Source organism: Salvelinus sp. IW2-2015, linkage group LG32 (assembly GCF_002910315.2).
Source record: "Salvelinus sp. IW2-2015 linkage group LG32, ASM291031v2, whole genome shotgun sequence".
NCBI lineage: Eukaryota > Metazoa > Chordata > Actinopteri > Salmoniformes > Salmonidae > Salvelinus > Salvelinus sp. IW2-2015.
In genome coordinates, this window is record NC_036871.1 from 5,781,244 (window position 1) to 5,791,864 (window position 10,621).

The window sequence follows — 10,621 nt, forward strand, 5'->3', positions numbered from 1 at the left end:
AAGAGAATCTGTAACTACATATTTTTGATAAAGCCTCAAATGAAATGCACTTAGCTAGCTTTGGGGCATCTTACTCAAGTCCCCTATGACATGTGCATCGTTTGTTTGCACCTGAAGGACCGAAGGAACAAATGGCCAAATCGATGGTTACGGTTTAATTTCAGTCTGTGTGCATGAAATGTGTGTACAGTCAAGTCCACCTTCTGTGTCTTGTGTTTGTGCGCGTATCCACCCTTTAATGTCCTTGGTTTGTGAGTGATCAATCTGAATCAGTTAGGTTGATTTGATTCAACCTCTTGACAGATGGCTTTGCTCTCTACAAGGACCCAGACCTTGATTATATTGATCTTAGTTTTCCCATTTATGAATGAGTATTTTCCTTATTATAAAACGATGCCACTTGTGTTTGAGTACATGAAGTGATCTTCCTTTATACAACTTATATGAAAATGTTCCATTTYTGTTTTATGATACAGTGGGATTCCTGATGATGATTTAAAATGACTCGCAGTCAATAAAAAGGAAAATGTAACTTTATTATGCAATAAATATGTCAGTTATGTAGCTATGGAGTCGCTTGTTATAAATATCGGAGGTTGGCATTTCCAAGATAGTGGGCCTGAACATACTCTTTCTCATACARACGCACTGCCACTTTCTGGGCTGCTGAAACTTTTGCTTACTAATGAAAAGTGCGTGTCCTCCATTCGTCTTTGTGATGTCTGCACAGTATGGTTGCCGTTCCCAGGCAAAATTATTCATATCTGTCGCCCCGGTCATTATGGGCTAGAGGAGGCATCGGCGTCAGAAGATTCCCCGGAGAAATTATTTTGTTTCTCGCAAATAAAAGGGAGAAAAGGAAAGGATGGAGAGGAAAGATTTGTGGAAATAAATTGAACCAAGTAAAAATGTTATGTCATATGCTTAGAAAAAAACTGGTGTAGARGAACAGTGAAATGCTTACTTGTGGCACCCTTCCCAACAATGCAGAGAGAAAAAGAGAAAAATAATAACACGAGGAATAGCTAAATGCACAATGAATAYCGCTAACTTGGCTATATTCATGGGCTACCAGTACTGAGTCGATGTGCAGGGGTACGAGGTAATTGAGCTAGATATGTACATATAGGTAGGGATAAAATGACTAGGCAACAAGATAGATATAATCAGCGTATGTGATGAGTTAGTGGAAAAAGAGTCCATGCAGATAGGCCCGGTAGCTATTGGTTAACTGTTAAACTACCTATTTAGCAGTCTTATGGCTTGGGGGTACAGTAGAAGCTGTACATAGTCCTGTTGATTCCAGACTTGGCGCATRGGTACCGCTTGCCATGCGGTAGCAGAGAGAGAACAGTCTATGACTTGGGTGMTTGGAGTCTAACAATTTCTAGGGCCTTCCTCTGACACTGCTTGGTATAGAGGTCCTTGATGGCAGGGAGCTCGGCCCCAGTGATGTACTGGGCCGTACGCACCACCCTCTGTAGCGTCTTGCGGTCGGGMGCCAAGCATTTGCCATAGCAAGCGGTGAAGCCACCAGTCAAGATGCTCTCAATGTTGCAGCTGTAGAACTTTTTGAAGATCTGAGGGCCGATCTGAGGGCCCATGCCGAATATTCTCGATCTCCTGAGGGGAAAGAAGCGTTGTCGTGCCTTCTTCACGACTGTGTTGGTGTGTGTGGACCATGATAAATCTTTAGTGATGTGGACACAGTGGATTTTAAAGCTCTCGACCCTCTCCAGTACAGCCCCATCGATGTGGATTTGGACATGCTCGGCCCAGGATCCAGGGAGGTGTTCAGTCCCAGYGTGCTGAGCTTAGTGATTAGCTTGAGTGCGCAAGGGTGTTGAACACTGAGCTATAATCGATGAACACCATTCTCATGTAGGTGTTCCTCTTGTCCTGGTGGGAGAGGGCAATGTGGAGTGCAATAGAGATTGCATTACTGTGGATCTGTTGGGGTGGTATGCGAAATGGAGTGGGTCCAGGGTGTCTGGGCTGATGGTGTTAATTTGAGTGATGACCAGCCTTTTAAAGCATTTCATGGCTACAGATGGGAGTGCTACTGGGCYGTGYTCATTTASACAGGTTACCTTGACCTTCTTGGGCACATGGACTATGGTGGTCTGCTTGAAACATATAGGTATTACAGACTGGGTCAGTGAGGTTGAWAATGTCAGTYAAGCCATAACGGTAACAACATAAATCTCTCTCAAATCTTATTGTTCTCCTCTTTCCTCTCTATCCAATCCTGCGGGTTTCTCATCTCCCCAAATGGTTGATTCAGTAATTCAGTCATCTGATCAAATCTAAGTTTATTTGTCACGTGCGCCGAATACAACAGGTGAATGCTTACTTACAGGCTCTAACCAATAGTGCAAAAAAGGTATTAGGTGAACAATAGGTAGGTAAAGAAATTAAACAACAGTTAAAAGACAGGCTATAAAAGTAGCGAGGCTACATACAGACACCGGTTAGTCAGGCTGATTGAGGTAGCATGTACATGTAGACATGGTTAAAGTGACTATGCATATATGATGAACAGAGAGTAGCAGTAGCGTAACAGAGGGGTTGGTGGGTGGTGGGTGGGACACAATGCAGATAGCCCGGTTAGCCAAAGTGCGGGAGCACTGGTCGGTCGGCCAAATTGAGGTGGTATGTACATCAGAACGCAAACCTGTGTGCAAAGCCATCATTGACATCATAGATGCATGGTTTGTGTGAAAATATACGTGAAATGTACATATCTCAAGATGGTCTTCGGGCCCCAGACGCCACCTGACATCAAGCCATCATATTGCTCTAAAAACAATGCCATCACTACCTAATGCTGGCAAAATAATGACAGACTGCTCTGAGGAATGGTTAGCTAAAATGTTGCGGTTGTCCCCAACGCTACTCAAACACGCAACCTTTTGATTGCTAGACAGTCGRGGTATACGCTCAGCCATCCTKCCTGACCAACCACCCTACTTTATTTCCTGTCTGAAGTAACCAGACCATTGCTACATACATGATATTATCATACATCTTTGAGTTGCACAAAAAATATACATAATGTCCTTCACATGGCTCTGAGGCCAGGCTGGTTATCTGGGTCTGATCTGTCCATATTATCAAATTTTTTACACTTTCAGTTCCTAATATCAGTCAAGTATGCATTCATTGTATTTCAATTTACCTTGTCCCATTTAGATTACATTTACTTCGCGGARTCATTGCTATGGTCAATACTTTTTTATTTAATCTTTATTTAACTAGGCAAGTCAAATTCTTATTTACAATGACGGCCTACCCCGGTCAAACCAGGATAACGCTGGGCCAATTGTGCGCCAAACCTATGGGACTACCAATCACAGCCGGATGTGATACAGCCTGGATTCGAACCAGGGACTGTAGTGACGCCTCTTGCACTGAGATGCAGTGCCTTAGACCGCTGCGCTACTCAGGAGCGAGTTTACTGTTGGAGGCTCTCTTTATCTGTTTGTTTTAGTCTCTCACTCTCCTTTTCCCTCATCTCTCTGTGCCTCTCCTCCTTTAATTTCTKTTTCCCTTGAAGCGCAGCCCTTCCGTAAAAAATCACCTTGTGACGTAGCCCCATGATCACTAGGCCGAGGATCGGAGGAGAGAGAGGCAGTTAGCTGTGAAATGGAACTAGTAGTCGACAGTGCTTAAAAACAATATTTTTTGAATATAGGCAGAGCAGATGATTTAGTTAGCGCAGTCACTACTTGCCAGCGCCACTTCCCCTCTTCATGATCCCTTTCCTATAACTCACAAAGTTCAGTCACCGGGCAGTCCGATGTATCTTGCCCCTTGCTCTCTCTCTCTCCCTCACTGGCTATTTCTCTTGCTCTCCCTCTCCCTCTGTCATTTGCTATCATTTGAGTAAAGTGTGTACAGTTCCTAAATGAACAATGGGATTGACTGTACCATGGTGATATTCTGTACACATCAGCATAGTCTACCGACTTTGTGGAGGAGTGGGTCTGCATGCATGTGTGTTTGTGATGTATACATGCAATCATTGCCTTTATTTCAGTTTGTGTGTGTGCGTGCATACAAGAAAGTGTGTTATGGTCTGTGTGTGTCTGGCTGACTGGGGCCTCTTCAGACTGTGGCTGGGAGTCCTCTTAGAACCCTCTCCATGCTCTGAGTGAGAGACAGCAGAGCAGCRGTTGAGTGAATTGGAGTGCCTAGGGAGCCGATCAGCAAGACCACAAAGCAGCACTCTACTTTGCACCAGAGGAAAAGTCAAACCAGTAATGAGCAGAGAGACTGGTGGGATTATGTGTTGTCAAGCCGAAGTCCCCACTGCTGGTTTATTGATCAGGCACATGGCCGGGCAGCCCACCGACCACCATTGACATATAGAGTCCTGCATGCAAGGGCATTGAAAGTATCAATTAAAGCTGCAATATGAAACTTTTTGGGAAAGTCTAAGAAGCGGTAGAGCTGTTCTATGTGCGTTATTTCTATGCTTCCCATTCTAAAGTTTAGTTTTTTCGTCTTTTACATTCAGTTTTATCCACTAGCGTCAAACAGCTGAAAATACTATATTTTTGGTTATGGATAATATATTTCATACGTCAGTTTAGATGATTGGCACATAAACTAAAATTAAGCGAACTATTAGAATTTTAGCAACCAGGAAATGGAGGCGTGATTTCTGCATAGTGCCTCTTTAATCATTGCGCAAATGAAAAAGTGTGGTCAATCATGTTGTTGCCTTCCCTGTGGTCAATCATGTTGTTGTTGTCTTCCCTGTGGTCAATTATGTATATTTACAGGTATTTACATAAAATACTAGGTTACAAAAGGTTAGAATTCAGGTTACAAAAGCTGAAATTAATTGATGGCTTACTGACTGCCGAGCCATCATGGAATGAACCTTTGAGGCCTAATTCACAAGGATAGATGACTTACTCCCTTATTCATGCTTTATTCAGCATTAATTACATGTTTATTAAGCGCTAAAAAACCATTAGAGAGAATAAAGTAGACGGCACGGGTCAAACGTCTGATTTATGTCCGGATGACGCGTACATGCCCAAATATGTTATACATCATTACCAGACAGTACTAAACTTTTAATAACCTTTCATGTTTATAACTGTCACGCCCTGACCATAGTTTGCTTTGTATGTTTTATGTTTTGTTTGGTCAGGGTGTGATCTGAGTGGGCATTCTATGTTGTATGTCTGGTTTGTCTATTTCTATGTGTTTGGCCTGATATGGTTCTCAATCAGAGACAGGTGTTTTGCGTTGGCTCTGATTGGGAACCATATTTAGGTAGCCTGTTTTGTATTGTGGGTTGTGGGTTATTGTCTATGTGTTAGTTGCTTGTGTCTGCACTATTATATATAGCGTCACMTTCGTTTTGTTGTTTGTATTAGTTTGGTTAGGTTTTCTTCTTAAATAAATAGAAGAATGTATTCACTTCACGCTGCGCCTTGGTCCTCCTCTCTTCCACATTACGACGAACGTGACAATAACATAACGTTGTAGGAAAGACTGTATTCGTATAAAATAAGACATTGCATTTCTCCGCGACAGACCGGGGCTAGAGAGAAAAGACAGCTTCCCCGTTCGTTAAGGGTTGAGATATAGCATTAATCCCCTTTAATTCTAAATCTTTAGTACATACAGTTTAAAACATGTTATAATTAATRAAACATTTTTACTATTCATTTATTACAGATAAAGGGCCTGGTTAGRCCTGACCCCCATCTGTCTCCAATTCACCTGCGTCAAGACAGGCTCTCTTGCTCGCAGGATATCCCACACACGATCCGTCAAGGCTTTTCACTCCAGGGATAGATCCGTAAGTTTTCACTCCAGGGATAGATCAAACGTCTGGCATGTAGATCCTGGGTATGTCTTAAGGATAGACGCGGCCAGCGTCGTAATTGTTCACGGTTTTGGAAAAGACTGTCCAGCTTATTCATCAGGGTTATGAATATAGGGTAWTCAATCTATTTAAAGCTAAACACTGGCATAAAAAAAGTTTACATCCTCGCAGGCTTTGGAAAATACATATGAACTGACAGACTTCGTCGCATTTGTACTATCAAATTGTTCACATGCTAAAATTGTCACTTTGGAGTCGGGGCTATACGCCATTGAAGCGATTCTTAGGGCCTTCAAATCACTGCGCCCGCACACAAGTTCTTCCATTGCATATCCTGGCAGGGCTGTACCACTCAGGGCCTGTTCAATTTGACAGAGCGCTAGCCTTATCTTAAGCCATTCTCTCATCCGCAGRGCCATTCTCTCATCCGCAGCGCAGGAGAAAAACTCCCGGGTTTTGCATGATAAAGGGGTTTGGGGCCGCTGTCTGTGAATATCCTAACAGTAGAATCCTCATGTAAGACATATTTCCATCACTCGTAGCCAAAACTCCTTTAAAACATTCAGGGGCCTCACCCAAAACGTCCTCGATGCTTTTATCATTGGGTTCGTGACAAGAGACGCATAGCACCCCGAGAATTGGCCTAGGAGACATAATTTTCTGTTTAATGTTCTGGGTTTTATTTTTAAAATCTTGTTTAGTGTTCTCGGGCCCCATGTCTTGTTCTGGGCTTGATTTATAATGCGTCTGCCTCAACCACCCCCCCCCCCCAGAAATCCCATCACTTGCTATTTGACGAGGGCCTTATCCAAGACAGTACTCAAGCGATATGGATAATATCTCATGCATGTTTCTTCTACCTCTCTCCTCTCATGTATGCAATTGGATTCCTCCATGCCGACTGACATTTGATGTTCTGTGGCATGGATATTTTCATGAAAAACATTTTTGGCTGAAAACATCTGCACCGTCGAGAGCATCCCGGCCGGTTGCATCACTGCCTGGTATGGTTTAAGGGCTTGTAAGTGAGCATTTCATGGTAAGGTGTTGAATTTGGCGCATGTGACAAATACAATTTGATTTGAAATTGCGATGCACACACCTACACACACAGCTGCAATTGCTATTATATATGTATTTCATAGCATTGATTTCCATTTATATGACTGAGACAACGTGTGGATATTTTTCCTCAATGAGCCCTATATTAACGATTTGTGGCCAGTATTGATGATCATACGTCAATGGAGATTGTGTACCTTGTGGAAAGCCCCCCAAGGCTGCTTCATTCTATCCTGGTCTTTGTTTGTCCACCACAGAACAGAACACAGCAAACCCATAGAGCCAAAGTGAACAGATGAGGTCAACAGAGAACATAACAGAATGGACAGAACAGGAAGACGTTTTCCGTAGTAGTCCGTAACAGCAGGATACAGTTATCTAGTGGGTGAGCTAATTTCACAGATGGGATCCAGTTTCGGCCCTTATCTTCCATATGACCATGCATTATGCATTAATGCTACCGTACCAATATTCAGGACGTGGCAGTGCGGCCGCAAATATATTTTATCTCAAAAAAGTAGGGAGTGAGCCAAATCTTTTTCAATAGGAGTCTTCCATTGGCGGATGTTGGACAGTGGAGATGATGGTCTGTCACCGCACAATATGTCTGCCTTTTATGTATAAACATCGTCTGAAAATAGTTTACTTGAGTTTAACTTTTGCCGGACGAAAATGGACACTTGATCATCCGTGTTTATACCTCTGCGTGTAGCCATATGCTGACATCAGCTCATGTAAGGATGGTGATCTGACTTCTGAATTTGACACATTTTATGCAGACTATCTGTACTTTGTGGTGTAGTACAAGGTGCATGGGGAAATAAAGGGAATACGGGGGGGGGGGGGAATCAACTCTTGGCAGCAATTGCGACTGCTAATTGTGTCCATCTCCTTCCAGTGTACTCAAGCCTTCAAAGCTCCCACATCTCCGATCACACTGTCGGCATTACTTCTGAGATCTGTGCAGTGTGAGTTTGGCTGGTTCAAGGGGATATTTCCAACTAAGTGCAGACACTACATGAGAAAGGGTCTAGAAAAATGTGTGCTTTGTCTGTCGTATTGTCTGGTGTGGGTGGCGGTAGGTAGTTGGGTGCACATACTCTTTCTAGCTCTCCACACAGTGACAGGCCACTATTGTGAGAACACACTTAGGGGAACGCTTAGACCACTTGGCCATCACCTACAGCATAATAGCATGATAAGTGAGGAACTACTAATATAATGGACTGCCAGATCCAATCTCAAATGTACTAAACATCAAGGTCAGAGGTACATTCAGTGGTCATGAGGCCAGGTGGTTGTCTTCCAGCCATTACCCCTTTAGTGCCAATGCAATGCCCGATTTAGCACTGGTATCGATCGCTCGCTCCTCTCCTCTTTCCCACTCTCTCTTCCTCACTCRCCTCTCTTTCTCTACACCCCATTAAGGTTCTAAGATCCACAGTGAGTTCTCATCAGAGAGGCCCCAGGCTGGGAGCTGAACCGAAGAACTCACTGACAGAGGGAGAGATCCGAGGGAAGGAGGGATACAGGAGGAGGAGGAGGGAGGGACATTTGATAAGCTTCATATGAGCGCAGAGGAACTTTTCTCAATCCACAGACAGTGAGACACACAAACAAGCACAAACATATATTACATGACCAAAAGTATGTGGACACCTGCTCGTCGAACATCCAATTCATCCCAATGGTTTTCGATGAGGTTGAGGTCAGGGCTCTGTGCAGGCCAGTCAAGTTCTTCCACACCGATCTCGACAAGCCATTTCTGTACGGACCTCACTTTGTGCATGGGGACATTGTCATCCTGAAACAGGAAAGGGCCTTCCCTATACTGTTGATCTAGAATGTCATTGTATGCAGTAGCGTTAAGGTTTCCCTTCACTGGAACTAAGGGGCCTAGCCCGAACTATGAAAAACAGCCCCAGACCATAATWACTTCTCAAACAAACTTTACAATTGGCACTATGCATTGGGGCAGGTAGTGTTCTCCTGGCATCCACCAAACCCAGATTCGTCCGTCAGACAGCCAGATGGTGAAGCGTGTTTCATCACTCCAGAGAACGCGTTTCCACTGCTCCATTGCGCATGGCAGCTGCTCGGCCATGGAAACCAATTTCATGAAGCTCCCAACGAACAGTTCTTGCGCTGACATTMCTTCCAGAGGAAGTTTGAAACTCGGTAGTGAGGGTTGATTTTTACGCGCTTCAGCACTTGGTGGTCCCGTTCTGTGAGCTTGTGAGGCCTATCACTTCACGGCTGAGCCGTTGTTGCTCTTAGACATTTCCACTTCACAATAACATAACTTACAGTTGACCACGTTGAAAGTCACCGAGCTCTTCAGTAAGGCCATTCTACTGCTAATGTTTGTCTATGGAGATCGCATGGCTGTATGCTCGATTTTATACACATGTCAGCGATGGGTGTAGCCGAATCCACTAATTTGAAGGGGTGTCCATATACTTTTGTATATATATAGTGTAAATACAAATGAACAAACACCCACACACACGGTTGTAGACAGTGAACCATGATGTTCCACCACTAAGGCCCCCCTTGTCTCCACACTTCCCCATGAGCACGTCCACTGCTCGCATCTCAGAGACAGGGAGAAGACAAAGGGGCTTTGGATGGGAACTCAGTCATTCTAATTCAGTCAATGATAATAATTATTTCTCCTGGGATCCCTCTATTGGTAAGACAGTAAACATGTCAATGTTTTCCAAGAACTGCAGTTAAAGGGGGAGAAAAAGGGCGCGGCGGAGTGCTTATGAATCTCCATCCATCCACCAAACCATGACACACATACTATAACTAGCAACAAGCTTGTTATGGTACATCTTGACGCTTGTGTCAATGCATCTCAAAGAAACCGAAGTGAATATGATGCAATTATTAGATAAATACGATGCAATTATTAGGTAATTACTGTTTGTAATTTGTAACTACTTGGTAAACTGCGTTGTAAAATGAAGTGTTACAATACATTAAGCAATATTAACATACTCTGTCATCAGAGCTGAACACTGTATTCTGGAAACACTATGTTTGGTTATTTTTGGTCAAATACAACAATCTTCGTTAGATATAAATACTGAACTTGTTTTTGCATGGATTCTGCAACGCGGTTAGCTATTAACAGCTAGGACCACTATTTCTTCTCCCAGGATTCCCGCTTAACAGACCGGTTGAAGCCTACTTGACAGAGCCGCTAACCTTAGCTAGCTAGCTAAGCTGCTACTGTTTGTAATTTGTAAGTAACTACCTGGTAAACTGCGTTGTAAAATAAAGTGCTACAATACATAGATCGTGAAGTTAGTCCCAGATGAGTTTTGAAATGGAGCACTTTTTAGTCTGAAGAGGTAAATGAATGGTTCCAGTGCTGTAGGAGCTGTATCTATTTTGCTTTGTTTCGGGACAAGCTGGATCACTCGGAATTCCAATGCAGCAATTGTTTGCTTGCCGAGGATTGAAGTGSCTTCCTTGCTCAAGCAGGTCGCCAATCTACGTAAAAAACGGAGGAAAACACAGTGGAATGTTTAACTTTTTTMACGCCGGTGGCTGGACGGCGTTCACGCTTGTTGGATGCATTTCCGCCTTTTCCCCGTCGTTGTCCGACTGGCTGGTATTGCCTGGAGTTCGTTCACCAGGGGAGCCATCTCCTGCCTCTCCTCCCCCATCTTATAGCGGAGTCGAAGGAGCACAGCAAGAGGC